The following is a 24,873-nucleotide window of genomic DNA, read 5'->3' as shown; positions in this document are numbered from 1 at the left end:
CTAGGGAGATCGGGTGCAGAGTGTGCACTCTCACGCGGGATGCGGGAAGAAGTCTATGGATGCTAGATTTCGTAAAGTTAGTGTTATCGGACGAATCCGACCAGTTAGGCTGAAAACGAAAAAGGATCTGGACACTTAGATAGTGAACCTACGTTGGAGCACCGAAATGCTCGAGTTACCTAGCCCAGGGGCTGCGGCTGCATAGGGTTCAAAAGACGTCGGGAATCCTCGTTACAGTCTATGGAGCCTGAAAGAAGAAGTTGCTGGCAGGCGACCAGTGATGAAGTTCGATGGGATCCAAGCCTGGATCGGAGTTGAAGATGACCTGAAAGCAGAGGGGACTCAGTTCTTGATCACTAGCCAGTGATCAGATGGGCACCAGGATGGCACCGGATGAGGGCACCTCGACCAGGTGAGTGGGCGACGCTTGGCTCTGCAGTCTCTCGGACCAGGAGGCGTTGTCGGCGACCAGGATGGAGGGGCGAGCTGTCCCACGAGGGTGTCTGCTGTCGGCGCTGCTGAAACCAGGATTGGAGCAACAAGCCTTGGCAAAGGCAAGCCCACGCGGTGGACTCAAGATGGCGTCTGGAGTGGACCTTGAGGGTCCAGGGTGCTCCTCTGTTGGAGGGGAGCAAGGGCCAGTCTGGAGCAACCAGACCAGCGGTGAAATCGTCGTGATACGTCGTCAAGAGGGTCACTAGCCAACGGGCAAGTGACCGGACAACGTGGCAAGCAGCAAGGAAGCAGAAGGGCCCCACGCAGATCTCGTGGATGCTGGGAGGCTGGACTTCGGTGCTGGAGCTGCTTAGGGTTAGGGCTTCTCAAACCCCAGTGCACTTGCTCGAGGGTCTCTCGGGGGTCGTGCTGGTGAAGCGTTGTGCAGGTCTTGAAGATGGCCGGTCCCACGGGTCTCGTCGCACCCACGAATCTCAGCTGGGCTGGATGATGTAGGTAGAGGTCAGAGATGGAGGGAAAACCGGGTCTCGTCGAGCTGGGCAGTCTTGATCCGGAGGATGGACTTCAGCAAACCGCAAGAGCTTCGATGGTGCCTCCTGGTGCAGGGTGGCTACTCCTTAGCCACAAGGGAGAGTCTTCAGAAGAGTCAAGAGTTCCTTTCGTGGAAAGTAGTTTCAAGATCCAAGATTATCTAATTTGGGAAGGGGGCCTGCTCCTATCTTTATACTAAGAAAAGGGGCTGGCACACGACTAAGTCCTGCCCTATGGGTGGGACTAGGAGGGGGGAGGTTACACCCCTCTCCTTTGTCCGGTCTCTCCCCAGCTCAGGGGCTGGTGTGCCCTAGGAACTGGTTTGAGCCGGCATATGCCCAGTGAGCACCGGGGTGCCACTTGCAGTCACCTTCCTTTCAGCCCTGCCTACCTGGAATACACAAAATCCTGTCTGGGATGGTGCTGGCACCGCCCCTGACAGGAAACCCTTTGTCCATGCCTCAGTTGCTGGTAGGACTCCCAGCAGCAGGAGGGCAGACTTGTGTCTCGGTGGCAGCATCCATTTTGTGGAGCTGAGGCTATGTCTGACTTTAACCGGGGTTCACAGTTACATACATGTCGTGTCCCTCTAGAAGGGTGGAATGCTAACCCCGTCGCCAGAATTGGCGAGGGGTTAGTATTCCAAATCGTATGACACCTTACTCGACATGTTTTGATAAAGCTATACCAAAGTTAGCATTTAACCGCGAGGATTATAATGCACTTAAGAGTATATAGTATAGCGTTATCATGGAACAGCTATTTGGACTTGGTTCCGCAAGCTGCAAACGGGCTCAGCTCATGCCAGAGCACCATCTCACATAATTCCAAGCACTCTGCCTTCAGGATTGATAAGGCCTGCCATAGGAGTGACTGATAGGAATATATGTGTCCATTTTAGGGTTAGATATAGGAATACTATATCTAAAGCAAAGGGTGTTTACACCACCTTGCCCCAGCTGTCGTGCAGCCAGTTGTGTCTGTTTGGGTGGCCAGCCAGGGGTGGCATAATACATGCTTCAGCCCCTGGTAGGCCCTGGGTACACCTATGCCCTGGATACCTAAGGTATGCTGTACAGGGACTGATAAGGTGGCCCAGTACCAATTGGTAAAATGCACCTAAGGTACATGGTTGTAATTTAGAGAGAGAACAGCTAGGCTGTGGGTCTGATTAGCAGGCCCACAGCCAGGGAAAGTCGTAAATCAGTGAAGCAAAAAGCAAAAATCTGGGGTGGCCATGGGATTGCAGACCCCACTCTCCTACAGTGTCTTCGGTGGTCACCGTGGTCCAGGTGCGGAGGGTGGCGGTGGGGGGCGTTTTTTCGACGGTTGGGTGCGTGGGTGGTGCGCCGAAGCTGTTGTGGACGTCGGCGATCTTGCGGTGGAAGAACGAGGCGAGAGAGTTGCAGAGATCTTGTGAAGGAGTGATGTCGCTGTTGCCGGTGCTGGGATTGGAGAACTCCTTGACGATGCTGAAGAGTTCCTTGCTGTCGTGGGCGTTGTTGTCCAGTCGATCCTTTAGTGATTTCTTCTTGGTGGTGCGGATAAGCTGGTGGTGCTTTCGGGTGGCTTGTTTGAGGGCGGTCATGTTGTCTGTGGTCTGGTCGAGGAGCCAGGCTTTCTCGAGGGTGCGGCAGTTCTTTTTGGAGTCCTTGAGTTCGTCAGTGAACCAGGAGGCCTTCTTGCTTCTGGGTCTGCTGGGAGGGTTCTTCAGTGGTGCGAGGTCGTCGGCGCAGGCGGTCAGCCACTGTGTGAAGTTGCGGGCTGCTTCGTTGGGGTCCGTTGTGCTGGCGGGTGGGCTCTGGCTGAGGGAGGTGGTGAGCTGGTCGGCGGTGATCTTGCTCCAGCTCCTGTGAGGTACCTGTTGCAGATGGTGGTGGGTCGTGGTTTTTTTGAAGCTGAAGTGGACGCAGCTGTGGTCGGTCCAGTGGAGTCCGGTGGCGTGGCTGAAGGTGATGTACTTGCTGGAAGAGAAGACGGGATCAAGCGTGTGGCCGGCGTAGTGGGTGGGGGTGTTGACCAGTTGCTTGAGTCCGAGGTTGGCGAGGTTTTCCAGCAGGGCGGCGGTGTTGCGGTCCTTGTTGTTCTCCAGGTGGAAGTTGAGGTCCCCTAGGAGGATGTAGTCGGCGGAGGGGAGGGCGTGCGGGCTGATGAAGTCGGCGATGTCTTCGCTGAATTGTGTGCGGGGTCCCAGGGGTCTGTAGACGAGGGTGCCTCTGAGGGTCGTCTTAGGGTCGGTGTGTATCTGGAAGTGGAGGTGTTCCGCGGTGGCGAAGGTGTCGTTGGAGTCAGTCGTGATGCAGATGGTGTTCATGTGGACGATGGCGATGCCTCCTCCGGTCTGGTTGATGCGGTCCCTCCTGATGATCTTGTACCCGTCCGGGATGGCGAAGGCGATGTCGGGGGCTGAGGAGACGTTCATCCAGGTTTCCGTGAGGAAGGCGATGTCGGGTGACGTTGTGTCGAGGAGGTTCCAGAGTTCCACGGCGTGTCTGTGGACGGAGCGGGTGTTGAGCAGGATGCACTTCAGGTGGTTGCTGCTGGTGTTTGTCTTCGCGGGTGCGGGGCAGGTTCGGAGGCAGGTGAACTTGCAGCTTCTGCAGGTGAAGGGTCCGTGGGTGCGTTTCGGGGTGGCTCTGCAGCAGGCGGGGTTCCGGCCGGCATTGAGTGCGTTGAGGGCGGCGGTATCGTAGGTCAGTCGGGTCGTCTTGCATCGGCAGGGCCAGGGGTCCTGGCGCTGGGCGCGGGCCAGGCGCGGACGGGCGCAGACGGGCTTGCCTTTGGCGCGCCTTCGGCGCACAATCGGCGGGCCCGCTACGCGTACGTGGGGGCCACATAAGAAGGAGCCGGGAGGGAGGAGCAGCTGGGTGGCGGGAGCTGGTTGGCGAATGGGCAGGAGGGGGGCGGGGCCGCAGGGAGGCAGCAGCGGGAAAGGAGGGCAGGGGGCGGCTCAGCGGCGGCTGGGTCGCCCTGTGAAAAAAAGGTTAGGAGAGGGAGAAAAAAACGAAGAAAAAAACGAAGGCAGCAGCAAGGCAGCAAAGGGCACAGCAAAGGGCACAGCTGATGGGGCAAAAACGAAGAAAAAAACGAGGGCAGCAGCGAGGCAGCAAAGGGCACAGCTGATGGGGGCAAAAACGATGAAAAAAACGAAGGCAGCAAAGGGCACAGCAAAGGGCACAGCTGATGGAGGCAGTAGCAGGGGTGTGTGGGGTCGACCTCACCTGGTATGCCTTCAGGTATGCCTTCCCCTCCTCAAGTTCCCCTGGGTGGAAGAGTGACTTCCCATCTACATCGTTGGCAGACAATAACTACGGACAAATGTGTCCTCAACATCATACAGTTCGGACATACTCTAGAATTTCTTCAATTTCCCCCTTGCACTCCACTTACAGGTCAAGAGATCAAACATTTATCTCAAATGCGCCGAGAGATTCGCACAATGCTCCGAAAGGGAGCAATAGAACCGGTTCCGATCTCCCAGAAGGGGAGGAAGGGATTTTATTCCTGTTTCTTCCTGGTGCGGAAGAATGCTCTCCGATGGCGTCCAATATTAGACCGAAGATCTCTAAATACTTACCTTAAAAAACAGTCATTCCGGGTGGTGACCCTCCAAGACATTCTACTGCTCTTAAACCCAGGGGATCATATGACCACCCTAGACTTGCAAGATGCATATTTTCATATCCCCATTCATCCTTCCCACAGAAAGGTTCTTCGGTTTACAGTGGCCAGGGACCATTACCAGTTCAGAGTGCTGCCGTTTGGCCTCAAGTCTGCCCGAGAATTTTTACGAGATGTCTAGCACCAGTGGCAGCCTTTCTCAGGAAAAGAACACACCAAGTATTTCCATACCTGGACAATTGGTTGATAAAAGCACCATCGGAAGCTTCAGCTCAGACTTCCACTATGGCATGCATGCAGTTGTTTGCCGAACTGGGGCTGACTTTGAATATGGCAAAATCATCCCTTCAGCCTCAAGAAAGATCACATTCCTAGGGGCAATTCTGGACACCTTAAAGAACAAGTAATTTCCCTCCACAGAGAGGCAACTGGGACTTGTAACTCTGGCCAAAGAGTGCAAAATAAAAAAGTGTCTTCCAGTACGCAAATACAAATCTCTCCTAGGGACGATTTCCTCGTGCTTACCTCTCATTCCACTTTGCCGACTAAAAATACGCCCTTTGCAGGAGGAGCTGGATCTACAATGGCACCAGGCAGAGGGATCCTTTGAGGACAAAGTAAAAGTCACGCCAGCTATGCTGCAGGCAGTAACATGGTGGACCCAAAGCAGAAACATCTTGGTGGGTCTGTCCTTCCTTATCATACCGGCTCCATTGGTGATTACCACCGACGCTTCTTTGAAAGGATGGGGTGCAGTCCTTCAGGATCTGCAGGTCGGCGGTCGCTGGAAATTGCAGGAATAACAACTTCACATCAACTTGTTGGAGCTGAGAACAGTAGGCTTGGCATTGCTGGCTTTCCTACCAAGATTTCAGGGAAGGTCTATTTTAGTGAGAACAGACAACACAACCGTGATGCACTACCTCAACAAATAGGGAGGCACAAGATCACTCTCCCTATCGCGGGAAGCGCAAACGATTTGGAGATGGGCTGTAGAACACAGAGTATCTCTAAAGACGGTGTACCTTCCAGGAGATCACAACATCAAAGCGGACACTCTCAGTAGACAGAAATCGACCTGCTTCGAGTGAGAGCTCAACCAGGACATATTACTGAGAGTCTTTGGCGAATCGGGAGTTCCGACAGTGGATCGGTTTGCAACAACCCAGAACAAAAAATGCCGGTTCTTCGCAAGCTGGCATCAGCAACGGGGGTCGTGGATGAATGTGTTTTCGATTGCATGGTCAGGCGATTTGCTGACGCCTTTCCACCGATTCCCCTCCTGCCACGAGTGCTCACGAAGATAAAGAAGGAACCGTGCAGGATAATACTGATCGCCCATTGGTGGCCCAGGCAACACTGGTTCACAGAGTTGCTCCTACTGTCGGAGAATCGTCCAAATCGTCGGCAGCGGATACCAGCACTCTTGACTATGTCCCAGGGACAGGGGCTTCATCCAGACCCGAAATCACTGCAATTAGCGGCTTGGCTCCTGAATACCACAAATTTCACCAATTAGACATTTCTTCCGAATGCAGGGATATATCAAAATCCAGGGCTGAGAGCACAAATAGAACGTATATGATGAAGTGGAAGAGATTCTGCTTATGGTGCCAGGAAAACAATCTCCATCCTCTGAATTCAGTGGCACATCAAATCATCTCGTATATTCTGATGCTTGCGAAATCTGGTTTAGCCCATGCTTCTATTAAGGTGCATCTGGCGGAGATCGCTTGATATAGGAGAACTTCTTCAGGTCCATCTCTATGGTCGGACAGGTTTATAAAACAATTCATGAAGGGTTTATTTAGGGCCTACCCCCCCATAAGGCCTCCACCACCGCTCTGGCAGTTGAACATTGTTCTATCCCAGTTGATGAAACATCCCTTCGAAACCAATTCACAGGGCGGATCTTAAATTCTTATCCTGGAAAGTGGCCCTTGTATTTGTATTTTGTATTTGTATGGTTTATTTGTAGAGCGCAACTATCGCTCCGAAAGGAGCATCTTGGCGCTAGCTCTCACTTCAGCCAGGAGAGTAGGGGAAATACAAGCTCTCACAATTCAGGAACCTTTTCTACAGTTCAGAGAGGACAGGATTTTCCTCAGGACTAATCCCAAATTCATTCCAAAAGTACCAACACATTTTCATCTGAATGAGCCGTTGATCCTTACAAGGTTTTTCCCTCAACCGTCGACGACTGCTGAGAAAACTCTCCATTCTTTAAATGTTCATCGTTGTCTGAAGTTTTACTTACAAAGACCAAAGCTTTTCAGGAAATCTACCCAATTATTTTTTAGTTTTAGTGCTTTTTTTTAGGTCTTGCGCCTAGCGTTACACTGCGCAGCAGTGTTCGCGCAGCGAGAGTCCTTTTGACAGGGTTTCTGAAATGGACCCTGGAAATGAAGACGCTCGTGCGTGTTCATTTTCTATGGTCCTCTCTGATTGGGCTTGGAGTGCGTGTTGTTTTGTAACAGAACACGCAATAGGCCATAGGCGGTCGCTTTGCTCCGCCCATGGCCTATTGGTGTCTGTTAAGCGCACCAAAGCCCATATGTGTTCAATTATCGTGCCCAGACACAAGCGCGATAATTGAAGACATATGCTTCGCAGTAGCGCGCTGGCTTTTTTTTTTTTTTTTATCCATTTCGCGGGGAAGCCGCGTTTTGTTCGGCGTTCTCTGCTCATTTCCTGCCGGGTTGGTTTTTTCCTTACAGCGTACCCAGCTCTTCCTCCTCCAGAGGGCTTGTTTCTCTCTCCTGTCACACAAGCGGGCAGAAAGACCATGACACGCATAGCGCAGATGAAAAACAAAACTATGTTTTGTCCCTTCAAGCAGCGCCAAGGTTCGAGAATGTTTCTGTGTCGAGTGTTTGCCATCGGACCCCCGTCCGAAGAAGTTTCTGAGCCACTGCCGCCCTGTGCATGCTAATCTTGCTGAAGAAACCCAAGTGCTGCAGGGCACGTGCTCTGCTTCTCTTCAACGTTCGTTCCGGGAAATGCCATGTCCGTCATTTGCAAGAGGAATACAGTGCCGCAGAGAAGGTGGTAGAACTTTATTAAACAAGTTTACTGCTGCCTCCTCGAGCGCGGTGTCATTGGCCCTCGAGCCGCCTTGTCTCTCATCACTCGGGGCACACAGACGCCTCAGCCCACAGTGCTGTTTACCCCTCCTGTCCATCTGTTCCTGAGTGTGAATGCCATGTCCGTCATTTGCAAGAGGATGCTGCGCCGCAGAGAATGTGGTCAAAGTTTATTGAACAAGTTTACTGCTGCCTCCTCGAGCGCGGTGTCATTCAGCCCTCGAGCCGCCTTGTCTCTCACCACTCGGGTCACACAGATGCCTCAGCCCACAGTGCTGCTTACCCCTCCTGTCCATCTGTTCCCGAGTGAGTCGCTTAGGAGACAGCTCTATCGCTCCTCGCCTCACCACTTAGGCTCTGGTTTTTACTCCTCTCTGGGCCCCACTGTCACTGACACCCTGGAGTCCAAGGTCACTGACTCCCATGGGCCTCTGTGGCACTAGCCTTTCAAGCGAAGGATCACTCGTCTATTTTTCGCGTCTCATCTCTTTACGGTTCACAGCAGGGCTGTTCACACCTGTGCACCAGAATATGTCCTCACCTCTTGCTTCCTGCGTCTCTCTCTTGTGCGGCGGTTCCAGGGACTCACTCTGCCCAGGAGATTCTTGCCGTCTCTAGTAGCCGTGTGCGGCTCCAGGCACAGTCTCTACCCCGCTAGATCTATCACAGTCTGTACGCAGCTCCGGCAGTCTCTCCACGCTGGCTCAGGCACTCTGTACACTGGCCCGGCTGTCTCTCCCCGGATCCCACAGTCTATGCCGCACTCTACGTCCTTCCTCTTTGCAATAGCCGTCTCAGGCACTCTGTACACTGCCCCGGCTGTCTCTCCCCGGATCCCACAGTCTATCCCGCACTCTGCGTCCTTCCTCTTTGCAATAGCTGGCTCAGGCACTCTGTACACTGCCCCGGCTGTCTCTCCCTGGATCCCACAGTCTATCCCGCACCCTGCGTCCTTCCTCTTTGCAATAGCCCGCTCAGGCACTCTGTACACTGCCCTGGCTGTCTCTCCCCGGATCACACAGTCTAGTCCGCACTGTGCGTCCTTCCTCTTTGCAATCAAGCCACAGAATTGCTTTGGAATGCACGTGTTCAGGCAGGCGAGAGAGAAAACCACACGAGGCCCCCGGGGGGGAATACCTTTCCTAAACCGCCTTAATTATTCTCATGTCGCTGGATAGATTAATGGCAATCTTGTAAATAAAAAATCTTAACCTGCTCTCAAAGGCAGCAGCGGCTCCGATGGAAACTTCAAAACGTTAAGGTGTGACATGCTGTGTCTGCCAGTAGCAGAGGGCTGGCACCCGGCCCAAGTCCCACCCTTTCATGTTGTGGTGAATTATCCGTCATTTTGTTTTGTTTATGCTCGCACCTGAAGTGTGACACTAGAAACACAGGGGCTGCTCTCAGTGTCGTCTGACAAAGCACCAGCCGCCTGCACAATGGGCCCGACCTGTTCCCTCAGGTCTGCCTTTATCGCCACCCATAGCCGGGAGTGATGCCTTCCTCCGGCGTCAAAGAAGCGCGGTCCGTCGCGAGCTGTTTTCCTCAGAAGCCCCTACCCTCTTTTCAAAGGAGCTGAAAGGAAATCCACAGCGGTGCATGCAGGATTTGGCGCTTTGCGCATGTGCCACAAAGCTGCTTTATGAAAGGTACTTCCCGTACACAGGCGATGACAGTGGAACATGGAAAATAAAGATGGTAAGTGCGATAAGCGGTGGAAGTTTCTGATCAGGACACAACATGGTATAGGTAGGCTGTGGTGCGTTCTTAAGCATTCTCCCCTGCATGCGGAGATGGAATACTTAGGTGAAGTCAAATGTACTCAGTCAATGCCTTAAAGGGGCCTCAGGTTAGAGGAAAAAAAAGCTGTTCTTTTACTTCTCGGATCGCAACGTATTCGAGTCTAGAATTTTGCTTTGTTTAATGATGTCTGCTGGGGGTCTGAGTTATACTATAAAACTATTCCCTGGATGGCTCCTTTAAATGTCGCAGTCTATTGTTCTGTTAAGAATATGGCGGATGGTCCAGAAATCCTAATCAGGATGCAAGGGTATATCAGTATATAGAAAAAAATATCCAAGCAGTATGTGACAAGCACCTTTTGTTGAAACATGAAGACATTAGACTTAAGGTGTATAAAAAGAAGAAACTGAGATAAAAACAACTAATAGGAACTCAGTTGTTTCCAAAGCGCTACCCTTCGTTTCAACAGAGACATAACAAACACATTATAGGATCAATAGCAAAGCCGCCGCCTTCAAGCGAGGCACTTGTCTGACAAGTTGAAGTGAAGAGGAAAGAGGAGTCATTAAAATGTCTCAGTGTCTGGGACAACATCTGCTTTGCAGAGCCACCATCAATTACCATGCCTTAAAACATGTCTCCCTTCAAAATGACTTACCTCAAAATAACCTAATTTCAGATACAATTCATAGACAATTTCTGATCCATTTTACATTGCTATCACTTTATGGTTACAAATGTCCTCTTTTATCACCGAAGCTGCCACCTTAAATTTTTTTGGGGGAAACTGCCTTAACAACATGGTCGGAACCACGCGTGCCGTAAGAATGCACGTGTCAACATGTTTGTCTGCAGCTTGGAGAGTAGTTTTTTGGGCAGGGTTGGGGTCGGGGTAGTTTTCAGGGCTGGGTTTTATGGCTCAGGGTGGGAAGTTGGGGTAATTTTTAGGGCTATAAGCTGGTTTTAGGGCTCAGGGTGTTTTTAGGGCTAGGGTTGTGTTTAGGGCTATGGGCCGGTTTTAGGGCTAGGGGACGGTTTTAGGGCTAAGGGCAAAGAGACTGGAGTGTTTTAATGGCTGGGGGCAGGGCAGTTTTAAGGGCTTAGTGCCGTGTTTAAGGGCTTAGAGTGGGGGCTGGGGCGTAACCTTTTCCACTCATTTACCTTTACAAATCATGCCTTTGCAACTAAATTCGTTGTAAAGGCATGCGTGGTAAAGATGCGGTTGTGGTTAACACCACATTAAGGCTTGTGTGGTTCCATCATTCAACCAAACAGTCACTGTGTGAGGTGGGTGTGAGGCCTAGGACGGAGTGGGGCTTCATGCCAAGAATTGTATTAGAGGCACGTCTGCCACTGCCCTGACCAATACATCCCTCAATAGGTCTCGCATTATTAAAGTTTGAGCTATTGGCATTGTAAATGACAATGCCTTTTATTCATTTGCATTGGTGCGTAAACTAGCACTTTGTACTCATAGTCCATGCTTATGAGAAGCAAGACTGGCAGTCTCTTTTACAGCCACCCTTGCTCATGGTAAGCAAGGACTATACGTTCAAAGTGCGTGATTAAGCACTGATTGCAGGTTTTAAAAACAAATTAATAAAAAGCATTGTCATTTACAATGCCAATAGCTCAAACTTTAATAATGCGAGACCTATAGCATTGTAAATGCTTGTTTAGTGCTTTTTGTGGCTTTTAATTCCCCGTTTGTCAAAACGGGGAAATGTCCGGTAGATTTCAAGTGCAATACAGTACTGTGATTAGGCGGCTGGAAAGCACGTGCACATTCCACGAGAGCAGTGTCCACCTCCACTGCTTTATTCTCAGGCGAACCTATCCAGGATATTTGCAGGGCTGCTACCTGGAGAAGTACGCATACTTTCACCAGACATTACTGCCTCGATTCACCTGCAGAGAAGGATGTGGCAGTGGGACAAGCAGTACTGAGGAACCTTTTCCTTCTTTACAATCCCTCCTTCCTTGGTGGGTAATACAAGCACATTTTATTGTCATATACTGTATTATAGATGATTTATGAACGTTTATCTATATATGCATTTATGTCTGACTACTACGATTGTTAGATGACTTATGTTGCCTAGTTCATGGTTTTGGGCGACATAACAAAATGTGCTATGATTTACTGCTCGCTATTCTGATTCAGGCATCTGAATTTATGAAAGCTCCAATACTGGAGTAAGAAAACAAGTTACTTACCTGTAACTGTAGTTCTCCAGTATTGGAAGCTTTCATAGATTCACATGCAACCCACCCTCCTCCCCTGAGAGGCTCACCTTGGATTTAGCACGAAAGGTGTCTATGGTACAAGTGCGCGAACATCTGAGGGGCAAAAGGTTCTCTCAGGAGCGTTCTAGAGGGTGAGGTGATCTGATTGGCCTAGAGACAAGTTTGGTCTCTTTTTACATAACAAGGATTATGGGTTGCAAAAGGGAAAGGGGCCTAGCCCTCTTTTCAGTTTGCTATACACTAAGCATTGCTTTTTTATATACTGGAGACTCCCGTCTCGACGACGGGGGGTATGATTCAGGCATGTGAATGTCTGAAAGCTTCCAATACTGGAAAACTACAGTTACAGGTAAGTATCTTGTTTTCATATGTCCTTACGATGAAAGGCCCCAAAGGCTGTTTTCACTTTAGCTAGGCTGGCTGTTCCATAGGAAAACACTGAGCTATTCGATTACATTTAATAGTGCTAATTACAGTTTTAAGCAGCTATAAACATGTTTCAAAGACTCTTTTGAATAGTTATTCAAAATCCAATTTAAAATGGTAATAACAAAATTAGCATGACTATTAAGGAAATGGTATTTTTAGAAAATTACCGCTCCCCTGCCATAAGCCTCTGGATTCCCATGTGCATTTATTCTCCCACTGCTGCCAGCCAGTAATTAACATTTTAATGGGTGTGAATTGTTGTGAAATACCTCCCAGGAGATAACCGTAGGCTGACCTGAATGGGCAGAGATGGGTAGGGATGCAAGTTTCCTTTTTGACATTAAAGTGTCAAATCCAACTTGAATGTTGCAACCTGCTTGACAGGTGTGCTGGTGTTTTTTATAGGGTATGCTCAGACGTGAGTCCCTTGCTCACTTTGCCAGTGGATTCAAGCAAGCCGGGCTGAAAACGGCTGGAATGCCAGAAACCGGTCCTCGGAAGCTTGTTTCCGGTCCAGGGAAGACATGGCTTGGCAGTTCGGGCTGGACTGTTCCCATGAGGCACAGGGTCAGACTGATTTGCATATAGCCATGTCTGAACTGGGGTGGCAGAGTGGGCTAAAGAACGGTGATGGATTAAACCCAGATCTTTTGACTGGGTGTGAGTGTTTGATTGATTCAGATGCTCCGTCCATCACCACCCCCTTTTGTACCGCGGGTTTTTTTATATGGCACTTGGGAGGCACTTCAAAGAGGTATCCCCTGTCACAGCCAAATGTTAGCTGACACTTAGGCAGGCCCCTTCTTATGTCCTAACAACCCCCGCCCCTTCCCATCCAGGAAGGTCCCAATCAGAGTGTGCATATTTTTGGAAATTTTAGTGTCAACGCATGTTTGACAGGCCTTCTGGGATTACATAAAAACACTTTATAATAGTTTGGACACACTTCAAAGGAGGGAAACAGGATGGCAAACACTTGTGTTTCGAATATATGGTTGCTGAAAAACCAGCTGTTATACCAGACATCTGCCTTTGAGTTTGTTGTGAGTACAGTATCTACCTCAAACTGAGGTTTAGTGTTAGATATGGGAGGATACTAGAATTACCAAAGTACACACCCCACACACTCCCAGCCCTGAGAGCCCAAGTTTAATGTGTGCAAATGCTTTTGCCATCTTACAAGTGCCCAACGTGGGTGAACATTTGCCCCGTTGGTTAGGGTGTCCCCATGGGACAATCCCACCCACTAGCTTGATCGAGTCAGACATAAATATGGCATCACCAGGCACATTTCAGAACTTTCCTGCATCTGAGGAAGATCAGAAGAGGACTGAACCAGTTGTCTGACTCCTAAAGGACTGCACCTGTGCTCCCTCTTGTACCTATGACAAAGAAGTGGATTCCAAGGGTCATAAAACTGACCTGTTAAAGCTACAGTGACACTACAAGGTACACAAGGCCTTTTCCTACAACTGCCTCCTGACCAGTTGCAACTGGACCTGGACTGGACCCTCTGTGGGCCTAAGCCTACCAGATTGTGAGTCACTAAGTGCCTTCCTTGAGTCCCTCCTCCTTGAAGACAAACTTGGTTAGTGCATTGGATCTTGCTCTATTGCTGTCCGCCTCAAATTCGATCTGGCCTGCCACCACCATTGACTATCATTGGCACGCTGTGCTTCTTGGTTCTATTTCAACTATAGCTTTAACAATTCATATCTTTGGTTTCGCTTAGTGGATTTTCTTCATTTTAATTTCATTTTCTTTATTAAACTTTGGGCTATTTTGTTTGCATTTCAACTTTATTGCTGTTTCAGTACTGGATAAATACTTCACACATTGCCTCTAAATTAAGCCTTTCGGCTCTGTTCCATAGCTACCAGAGGGTTGAGCTCGGGTTAATTAAGTGACTTTAGTGGTTCACCCTAAAGAGGATTGTGTGTCCAAATGTCTTGGAAATATTAAATACATTGTCATATTTAAATAAAACATGACAAATCCTGAATCCAACAGGAATAAATATGGGTTCATCAGTGAAATCCAGGGTGGATATTTAGATTCCACCATTTTCAAATGTTATCAGTTACCATTAATTCTACAACCGATTCAACTACTTGTTTAAAAGACAGTCAACTTCCTGTACAGGGCCTCCTCCTCTTTACAACGTTCACATTCCTTCTTTTCTAGCAATAAATGTATTTTTAAAGCTTCATTTTGCTGGACGCCTGTGATTGAGATTGTGTGCTCCATGTAAACAAATGCAGCTCGTGCCTTACAGATTGCAGGACTGCATGAGCGTCGTCCATCTCAGGACAGTCGTGATATTATAGTCTTTGATTATGCACTACATGCCAAGTAAAAAAAAAAAAATTTAAGTTCAGGCTATGCATAGCTCCCCCAAACCAGTCAATAATAGGAATACAAAAGAGCAATTCACTAAACACCCCTTTCTATAATGCTGCACGACTGCTGATATTACATAAAACAACATTGCCCCCTTGTGGTAGAAGGATACAATTTCAGCTACCATGCGGTCTGTCTTCATGTCATTTTGGACGCTTTGCGTCATTGCATACTACTTGCATAGATGCCAAGGTTTCAGATTGCTGTGTGTGACATTTCAACGGCTATGAGGGACACCTTCTGGCGAGGAAAATCAAGCAATGGAGACAACGGAAACATAATTATTCAGAACCCATTTGAGCAACGAGATGGTCTTTAGAATCGTGTTCAATCACACATAGTTAAGCTGACACTTCATCAGAAGCACGGAAAGGTAGTTGTGTCTAGGACACTTTTATCTGAGGTCAGCCCGAAAGGTGTTACCACTGCTTCCTGATCCAGCAAAGAAGCTTTTGATACGTGGTTTAATCCTATCGAGGCTTGACTATGGGAATGCCTTGTTTCTCGGTGCTCCCGAAGCGACCTTTAAAACCCTCCAACAGGTGCAAAACGCAGCTGCGAGAGTCCTTATGGATATTCCCAGAAGGCAGTCTGCCGCCCCGGCCCTCAAAACGCTTCACTGGCTCCCCATGAAGGAGCGGGTGAAATTTAAAGCGCTTTGTACGGCCCACAAAATTCTTCATGGCAAAGGCCCCCCCATCCTTTCTGACATGGCCCGTCCTTATAAGCCCCCACGCCTTTTGCGCTCGGACCAAAAACATCTTTTGCAGTCAGCGAGAGTTAGGAGAGCTCGTACTGGGGGCAGACGTTTCTCGGTGCAGGTGGCGACGCTGTGGAACTCTTTGCCCCTCAAGATTCGTGCTGAGCCCAAGATCCTACTATTTAGGAAACTTCTTAAGACCTACTTGTTTCCACAGTAGTGATTAGTTGAGTCTCTCCTTCTGGTCTGTCGCGCCGGGATGCCCCCGGGTAAGCTGAGCGCGTTATAAATTTCACATTATTATTATTATTATTATTTATTATTATCATAAGCAGGAAAAGATAGTTGTGTCTATGTCATGAGATTTATGTAAGAAATTAGCCTCTTGGGTGCAACATAACCTGGAATGGGTCGTAAAATAGCTGCAGCACGCCTGTTACTTGCACTATGTCATTCATCTGCTTAATTTTTCTTTGTAGCAATGGAAACATTTCTGATGCCACAGAAAACAACTCAATACACAAATCATGTTTAGCCATTATGTCCTATGTGCAGAGAATCTGGAATACTTGTATTGCCCTGTCTCACCCTGTTTAGTCTCCTGTGTCACATATGTGCAATGATCCCCTGAAACATAGTCAGTCCTTTTCACAAATATTCTCAACCTACTCCAAATAGAAGGGCCTAACATCGTCACAAAACCATGGCACCTGTCTCTGTATCTACCCATATGCACCCACTGTACACACCTCCTCTTTCCTCCGTACATCTGCAAAAACACCTGGCATACAGCACGTCCTTGCACTCCTGCTGCGCAGACTATTGACACCAACTCTCCTTACTAATCTGAAAGAAATTTAAGCATTAAGGGCAAAACAATATTTCAGAAAGTAAATTGCTTCAGTCTAGTCTACTGCAGAACTCGAAAGAACAATCACACAGAACCGGCCCCTGAGAGCATACCTAGGCAGGGGAAAACATAAATATCAAGCAAGAACAAACCCGCTGCCTGCAAGTAATTTATAAATAAGCTGTACGTCAAGAGTAAAAGGAAAGGGAACTACATTATCCCATCCCCATATGGTAAAAAAGAGTGTGCAACAAAGAGGAGGTAACAAGCATTTGCAATGCAATAGGTCTCGCATTTACCAGAGTTTGAGCTCTTGGCATTGTAAATGCTAACAGCTTAACTCTCGCAAATGTGAGACCTATAGCATTTCAAGTATTTTTGCCAATCATCGAGGGGATATAGGAGACCTTATGCAGGTTATGCAGGTATTTTAGCTGGATGAGGCATAACCATGTACAGATCGCCAACATTCTCAGAGCCATTTCTGCCTCTGTCCAGTCAGCGTCGTCTATAGGGCCAACATCCTACACTCACCATTCACACAAGGTCATTAAAGGATCGGGAGTATGGGGCGACCAGTGTGAGGTAGAGTCTTGAGATGCATTTGCTTCCTGTGGCTGTTTGCATTACAAGAGCCTCTAGTGAGTTGTGTGCAAGGAGATTAAGAAAGGTGTCCCCGTGGGTATCCAGTGCGTGTTGCAGTAACAGGTATTTGTAAAATTCGGTAAGATGCATGTTGTAAGCCTCCAAAAATATGAAAAGGACCAGATGTGCCTCCCTTTACAAAAGTTTCCCAACCTAGAGATGACTATGAAATACAATGTTTTAAAGCTGGCTAGTTTGGCTATTTGTTCTAGCAAGGAGCGCTCCCATAGCGGAGATTCTATCCCATTTAATCTATCAAAGGGGTAGGTGCCAACAAACCAGGGTCCTTGTAATAGTTCGAGGAAGGTCTATGTGCATCTGTGTGTAAAGTAAACGTAAAAGGCTGTGCTGCTCTATGCATTCTAGTAACAACACCACCATAGGGTGCCCCTGTCTGAGAAGAGCCAATCAAATTTGTCTCAAGCGGATAATATAGCTGGACATCCGCTAGACCCACACCACGTTCAAATAGGGATAAGATACACTTCCTATAGAATATTCAAGGTTGCTTGACAGCCCATATGAATTATGCTATTGCCACATGTAGGGTTCGGAAAAAGGATTTTGACAGTTCGTAGGGATAGTTCTGTAGGGCATAAAACAAATTGGGTAGAGATATAATTTTGAATAAAGCCCCCCTGCCCATTATGTTGATAGGCAGCGAGGAGGGGTGTGGCCTGATGTCGAAGTAAGCAGCGTTGCTCAGAGTTCCGCTCGGCCGACCCTAACGTAGTGCCCTCCTGTCACTACACGATCAACTAGACTGCTCCAGTGGCTCTCCCTGGACGAGCTTCATACTGCACAGCTGGGGGCCCTCTTATTGGAGCAATATTGTGGCTTGGAGTGTGAGATAGGCTGCCGGGGCCCGGAGGCAAAATTGTGGCAGTCACCAGAGACAAAAGGAACTGGAAGGTCCTAAGAAGAGATGAGCTTCGGACTTGAACGTGCCCCACTGGTATGCCACCTAACAGAAGAAAAAGAAACCAGTGACTGAGCCCTGTACGACATAGAGCACCTCTGCCCACCCCTCTGTGTTGCTCCGAGTCTGGCAGGCTCGCGCCTGCTCTGTCCGAGACTCTAGCACCGAAGAGCCACGAGGAGCCTCCAAACGCGGATTAACGCCCGCTTGTAATACGAGTGCTCCGACTGGGGAGGTGAGTGCCTTCGAATTTGCGGCACCAGGAGGCGTACTCGAGAGTCCCTGCAGGTGAGGTTGCAGAGAGACCCTACAGTCACAGAGTGCTAGAGTGGGCCGGAGGTAGAGCCTTGCCTGGGACGGAACGAGGAGTGCCCGCTCCGAATTTATTTCTGCAGCCCCGCAACCCAACATGGACCTGAGATGCATCAATTGTTTCGAGCGGGCAAGGCAGAGTGATTCAGGTACAGACCCTGATGCTGCCATGCTCCTGCATATCCAGTGACGTGGGATCTCCCTGCAAGGTGATGAGAGGTGCAGCTAATGAACAGCAGTTAGTAGTAGACTTGAGCATTCCAGTATAATAAATCTAGCTTACAATACACATCGCTGAAACACTAAGGATACCTGGACTCCAATACCAATTAATATCTATCCGCTGTTGCTTGATGTACTGCATTCCTGGTGCGTTGAGAGAGAGGAAGCGTTCTGCTGAAACGCCACAAGCGCGGACAGGAGATGTGGGTACACTTGCACAACTCCTGTCCTCTGTACGCGTGCACATGTCCTGTTCCCCTTCTGCCGACAAACCTACAACTATAGATCTCGCCAGAAGAGCAGCGCATGCGCTGCGTCATTAGGCGAGACCTAAAAAAAGGGTACAACTACACCATGAAACAATTATTTTGGGGCTTATGACTTGAATTTATTTTACCCATTCTTGGTGTAGCAAAATATCAAAATTACATTTAATAAATATTATAATACAATACCAGATCAGAAAACCGTTGTACATAAATGTGGTGCCCAAGCGCAACAACATACACATTACCAACATCATACTACCAACAGAACCATACTCATTCACTCCCACAACACATGCACAATGGCGTCCCACTGCATCAGACACAATAACTGGTACAAGGTGTCATAAAGAAAATTACAAACAGAAAACTTCGTTATTGTTCCATTAAGTCCAATAGCCACAATGTAGCAATTGTTATCCAATGAATAGTTAGTACATATTCTTTGAGAACGTCAATGTAGACCAGAAGGAGATACAAAATGATAATTAAACTGAGGGCGACGTGCCGATCAGTGGGGACCTGGACCTGCGCCTGATTATTTTTGGGAATGCTCATCAATTCTAAATCTACTTATCGCTAAAGCGAACGGGTATAGGATCATCAGTCTCACTGTAAAAAAAAAAACAGATCCGCATGTACAATACTAAAATACGCCAATTGACTGGTAGAAAATATCACAAGCCCCAACTGTAGTCTGCATGCCACATGAAATAAAATTGTATTTTTTTACCAGTATAGACTCCACCTGTGGGCATATTAAATGGAGCTACACAATCTTTGCATAACTGGTTCATTAAATGGCTTCAAAACAACAGTTTAGCAAGACCACAAAATTCACGTTACTTTTTGAGAAGCAGTGTCACTATTTTAGTCATAAATTGAAATGTAACAAGTTAGTGCTTCCAAAAGAGGTGCACCTTCATATTGACATGACAGCATGCAGATACACTTCAGCCGATAGCTTGTACGTGAGCTTCTTTTATCAGCACGACTACCTTTCATTTGTTCTTTTTCTAATAGCATACACTAATATGAGCAGCATTTACACCATATGCGCCACGCAGCGCGGCCTTTGATGCAACATGGACTGCCCGGGCTCGGACCGTGTTAGAGACACACACACACACACACACGCGCGCAAGCACGCGCTCCAGCTGAGAGAAGGCGAGACCCATTGTGAAGGCTCCACTCTGGCGCTGGCGTACACGGCAAAGAAAAACAAAGCTGCCACCCATGTGTGCCTGCCGCTGGAAAATCAGACCATTCGTGGTCAGATGCAAATCGTCACCCCCAGATTGATGAGGGGCTCAGTCTGGTCCTGTATTATTAATGATAAAGACACAAGTGGTATATGCTAATGCTCTGGAGGCCAGGAACTCCGCTTCATTGATCACCAGGGGAAGGGTGAGAGGGCCTCAGAGTTCTCCTGATCAGGTACTTCTTAGTGGGAAACCGAGTCACAGCCACTAATTAAAGGGGTCATTCAACACACATCGTACTCACAAACTCACTCGACAGCTGCGGTAGCAGATGGTACGCACCAGGCATTAATCGGCAAAACAGCCTCAGGCTGAGCACACAACACACTAAGGTCGCAGCTGGCTGCAATAGCCTCAGTGAGCCAGGGCAGAACTTCAGAGGACACCGGCAGGCAGCTGATTGACTGGGCACTAAGCACTAAAACTCTAATTTGTCAGTGAGAGATTATATTAACACTCCAGCACAGTCTGAGATGCTCACTTACTTTGCGAAGCGAGCCACGGTGATGGCAATTCAGTTTTCCGGCTGCCCGCACCTCCTCAGAGTCCTGGCCGCAACTTCCTCTGCAAACGCATGCCGCCCTCCTTCAGACTCACTCAGACTCAGCGACAATTGAGCCGCACAGTGTGCGCTAGCTCCAGCGGCTGGTGGGGTCGGCCAGTCTGGCGGTCGCAGGGACCATCCTTGTTTATTTTAATTTGCTACGGTGCGAGCTGCCAGCCTCCCACAAACTTTCGAAACTGCAGCCTGCAGAGGGGACGTGTCATCCTGCGCATCAACCTATTAAAATCATTGTGTCACTTCTGAGTGAGTCGGCTGATTGTCTCATGTTAGCCTTTGGGCACTGCCTTGTGATGTCAGTCAGAATGTAATGCCTTGGCGGGAATCCTTCCTATTGATACTTTGTAGCCAGTTAGGTTACACAGCTAGCTCAGGCACCCCCAAGCCTTCCGGGAGAAGTTCACATGCCACACCACGTTGCAACTCCAGCTTTAGTTTTACTCAGCATAGCAGCGCTATGGCAGACTGGCCGAGTCAGGCACGCTGCCTAAAATGCATAACTTTTCAGTTCAGTACAGTGATATGGACCACCACACTGAAATGCGTTAGTCTAATGCCTGATACGTGGTACTTGGCTGCTGATGGTCAGCTCTTCCAATGAATAAATATTCATTGTGGACCCAGCGATAGGCTCAGATATAATTCACCAACTAGCATCACATGGTATCCAGACTGGCGCATGGCGTCTATTCATGGCCCCTCGTTGTAAGTGAACTTTTTTCCCCATCTCTGTGCAATCCTTTGGTTGCACAGGAATCAGAATGAAAGGTTTTGTGCTAATTACCACATTCCCCATAAATTTAGGCATGCAAATTTCAGCAGATGAAACCTGCCGTATGTTAAATATGGTGAAAAGCGAGGTAAATGCCAGCAAACACCAGCACATTTGCATAAACTGGTACATGCAGATTCGCAGCTTAAGCCTCATTTCAAGTGCACAACTTGTAAAAGGAGATCATTATATAATCATGGGTACTTTTGAATTCCGAACTACCTGATCTCCGATTCTAGCCATAATTGTCTCATTCTTAGCCTGCTAAATCATAATAGTCCAGAAGATCCCACACTTAAAGTTAGTAAAGTTTAAGCAGTAAGAAAATAATGGTGCGTCAGGTTTGAAAACATGAACACAACAATATTTAGTTACCTGGTTGTAGATATTAGGGTTGTGTACTTAAAGGTTAGGTTTGTGTACTTTAATGCGGCTAGGTAAAAGGTGGGGAGAGAAATAGAATCTTCAAACATTTAAGCTATTCAATAATGATACTTTTGAAAATAAATGCAGAGGTCTTTAGAGAGTTTTTCTTGACCAAGCCATAGTCTGGAAGTTTGTGTCAAGATAACGGCCAGTGTAGGAAATTGAGGAATCTCCTTACATGGAAATCCCTACTCACATGTTGTGCTTTTGCGTCAGGTCAGTTTGAGATCTTACCAACTAGATGCTGTTGCCTGGCGGCACCCACATGGTGAGTGGCTTATGGTGAGTGGCTAGTGGTGATTGGATTGCAAAGGACCCCTAGAAACTGGCCGCTGCCCTCTGCCTGATACTGCGTTCTGCATCCCCCACTTCTAGCAACAAGGTGTAACTAAAGGTTTTCCTTACCACCAGGAAGAAAACATTACTTTCTGATTTCCGTGTGAGTCTTATCCTACCCAAAAGGTGGGGCTGTGCTCCTTGCCACTAACGAGGGGAGCTGATTTTGCGCTGTCTTAATATTGACATGATCCAATTGAGAGTTCATAGGTATGGGTGAGGGAGCAGGATTCTAGAATTATCTCATGGCTATGACCCAGGACCTCTTGGCCCACTCTGCATTGTTCTCTTCTGCCAGAAACACCTTAATGCACCAAGAACTACAGGGCACAACAGCTTTGTTAATACCAAAGCATGTCAGGCGCTACTTAATAGAACTTCCTTTATACACCATGTTGACATGTGCTCTGTATGGAAACACAATCAACACAACAGACAAGGCATGCATGAGGGTATTGGGGCACCAGTAATACACCAGGCACCAGGTATCAGGATTCCATTTAAACACCAAGCTCAATGGACTCTGGATACCGGAGCTCCATTAATACTGCAGAGGAAGTTAAGTGGGCGATAGCGCAGCTGGTTGTATGGCTGCGTGGCGGCTGCGAGAGGAACGCTGGTCCCGGGGGATTGACGGCTACAGCTGTGAAGGACAAGCTGTGGTAGGAAGAGGTGAGCCGCAGCCATGTTCATCCATTTTTCAGGCGTGAGGGAACTAGCGGACCCTTGCTGAGTGAGAGCCCGGGCACCCACTGTAGCGGCCCAGCCAGGTCTGGGTGAGACTTGCGGGCACCTGGTGGCTCCTGCTTGATATTCAGTTCGAGCTTGGGACTTGCCCCATTGTGTTATTGTGTAACGTCACACTGCTCTCTCGTCGTTGCTGGATTGTTTTGCCCTTGCCCCAGCCCCTGCACCTGCTCCGACCCGACCTCCCATACTAGACCGGGTGCTGGAGGGCTGGAGACTGAAGGCGACCATGTTGCAGGAGCACTGAGAAGTGCTGAATGCTGAGGTGCTGTGGAGGTGTTGTGGGGCGGACTCGGATTATAGTACAGAGTCGGTGAGCAGAGCCACAGTAGGGCAGCGGGTGAACCGCAGGGAAACTGCCAGGAGGTGGAGGTTCCGCCCTGATTCTGGCTCTACTGTAGTCTCCTTATCTTTACGACCTGAATCTTTTTGTACTCTTCTTTGGTGCCCATGCTCTGGCATAGGTCAAGAAGGGTTAGTAGTAGAACCTATTGCCCTCAGTTGGGCACATCTTGGAGGGCGGTCGGTCCAGGGCATACCCCCCAGCCCAGTAAGTGCAGCTGCCGTCAGACGGCGGCCGCTCAAAACGTGCCACAGTTGGGCATGGAGGCGGCCTGGTTAGTTCTGGGTGCAGCTTGCGTCTACTGTTGGACCCACTTGTGCTGGCTTTGTTTACTGCGTTACAGCAAACAAATGATGGACGGAATGCTGACAATGCAAACATTCTCCCCCAGTCAAAAGATCTGGGTTAAATCCATCGTTCTTTTGCCCACTATGCCACCCCAGTTTGGACCCAGCCATATGCAAATCAATATTGACCCTGCGCCCCATTGGAACAGTCCAGACCGAACTGCCAGGCCAGGTCCTCCCTGGACTCGAAACCAGCATCCTGGGACCAGTTTCAGGGTATGTCACCCTTATTCAGCCAGGCTAGCTTGAATCCAGTGGTACAGTGAGCAAGGGACCCACGTCTGGGCCTACCGATCCCACTTAGGGCGAAAAGTGTTACAACAAACAAATGAAGGACGGAATGCTGACAATGCAAACATTCTCCCCCAGTCAAAAGATCTGGGTTAAATCCATTGTTCTTTTGCCCACTACGCCACCCCAGTTTAGACCCAGCCATATGCAAATCAGTCTTGACCCTGTGCCCCATTGGAACAGTCCAGACCGAACTGCCAGGCCAGGTCCTCCCTTTGTTTACTGCTGCAGTCCTCATCTAGTTCTTTGCTGTTGCTGTTGGTTGCTGGTTGCTGTTTGCGGCTGGCTTAAGTTTCCATTATCAGTGTCATTCTCTCTGCAGCCCCAGTACTGATGCTACGTGGCCCCCTCTAAGCCAGGGTCTCAGGATTTGGGTCCCAGGGTTCAGGATAAGCGTTGGGAGGTCACTGGACCCCTTTGGTGGTCGGAAGGTGGAGGTAGGTGAATTACCTAATTGGAGATATGACTGCAAAAAAACTCCGCTCAGGAAAATTGGTTTATATAAGAGCCTGTAAAAAGAACAAGGCCAACCTTTTAAGGAATAATTCTATACAGTTGAATACCCTGAAAGGATTTAATGCCATCTCTTCCTTTTCTCAAAAAAGGAGACAAGTATGAACAAAGTAGTGATGATGGAGCCTAAGCTCGAATCTCTTCCTGGAGAGGTCGAAGTGGCTGGACTCAAACAATCGCTTCTAGCAAATTCTACCAACCTGTCTTCTGGAATTAAAGTGGCTCAGTCTTGAGAGGAACTTATCCTTGAACCTAGAGTGGATGATGCCTTGTTGGTAAATCTTACTGTCCACTGCCCTGGAAATAGAGTGACTCAGGCTGAGGTTGGAAGATGCTTCAAACCTGCAGTGGAAAGTCCTCCGAGGGAATATTAATCTGAACCTACTCACAAAGGTTCCTCAGACCCCTAAGCTTCTAAAGCTATGTTTTGACCCTAATGTAATCCTAAATGTGTCTCTGAATTTGGATTGAATGTTCAAAAGAGGGAAGGACAAGATGAAACTATTCCAAGTGGTCCTCGATCGCCACTATTGAATCCCAGCACCTTCAGTTTCAACTTCAGCTTAATTGTAATTTGAATCCTAATGCTGCTTTTTTTTTCCCCTCCTCTCTACGCAGTAATGTAATCTACAATCCAATTGGAATGGTGCCTGAGGGTGTTTGCCAAGCTAGCCATTTACCTTCTGTTCCTCTTTCCCTAGATTTTCTTTTCTTTTGCTCATGAAATGTACATGATTAGAACCTTTTTATTGAATTGTTTTGCTATAATTCCTGATCTCCTTATGATCCAGAGTAGGGATCTAACCTTGGTGCAGATTCAAAATCATAGCAATTACGGGGGAGCTAGAGT

The 24,873-nt window shown here is 48.4% G+C and overlaps 1 protein-coding gene across 1 annotated transcript in view; it reads left to right on the top strand.

The window, feature by feature from the left end:
* LOC144770599 (chaperone Ric-8A) overlaps positions 1–24,873 on the top strand; it is a 403,114-nt gene that overhangs the window by 308,276 nt on the left and 69,965 nt on the right. The gene's annotated exons all lie outside the window — the stretch shown is intronic.

The sequence above is a fragment of the Lissotriton helveticus genome, chromosome 7, assembly GCF_964261635.1.
Source record: "Lissotriton helveticus chromosome 7, aLisHel1.1, whole genome shotgun sequence".
Taxonomy (NCBI): Eukaryota; Metazoa; Chordata; class Amphibia; order Caudata; family Salamandridae; genus Lissotriton; species Lissotriton helveticus.
Note: the sequence above shows the minus strand (reverse complement) of the source record. Positions and strands in the feature narration are given on the sequence as shown.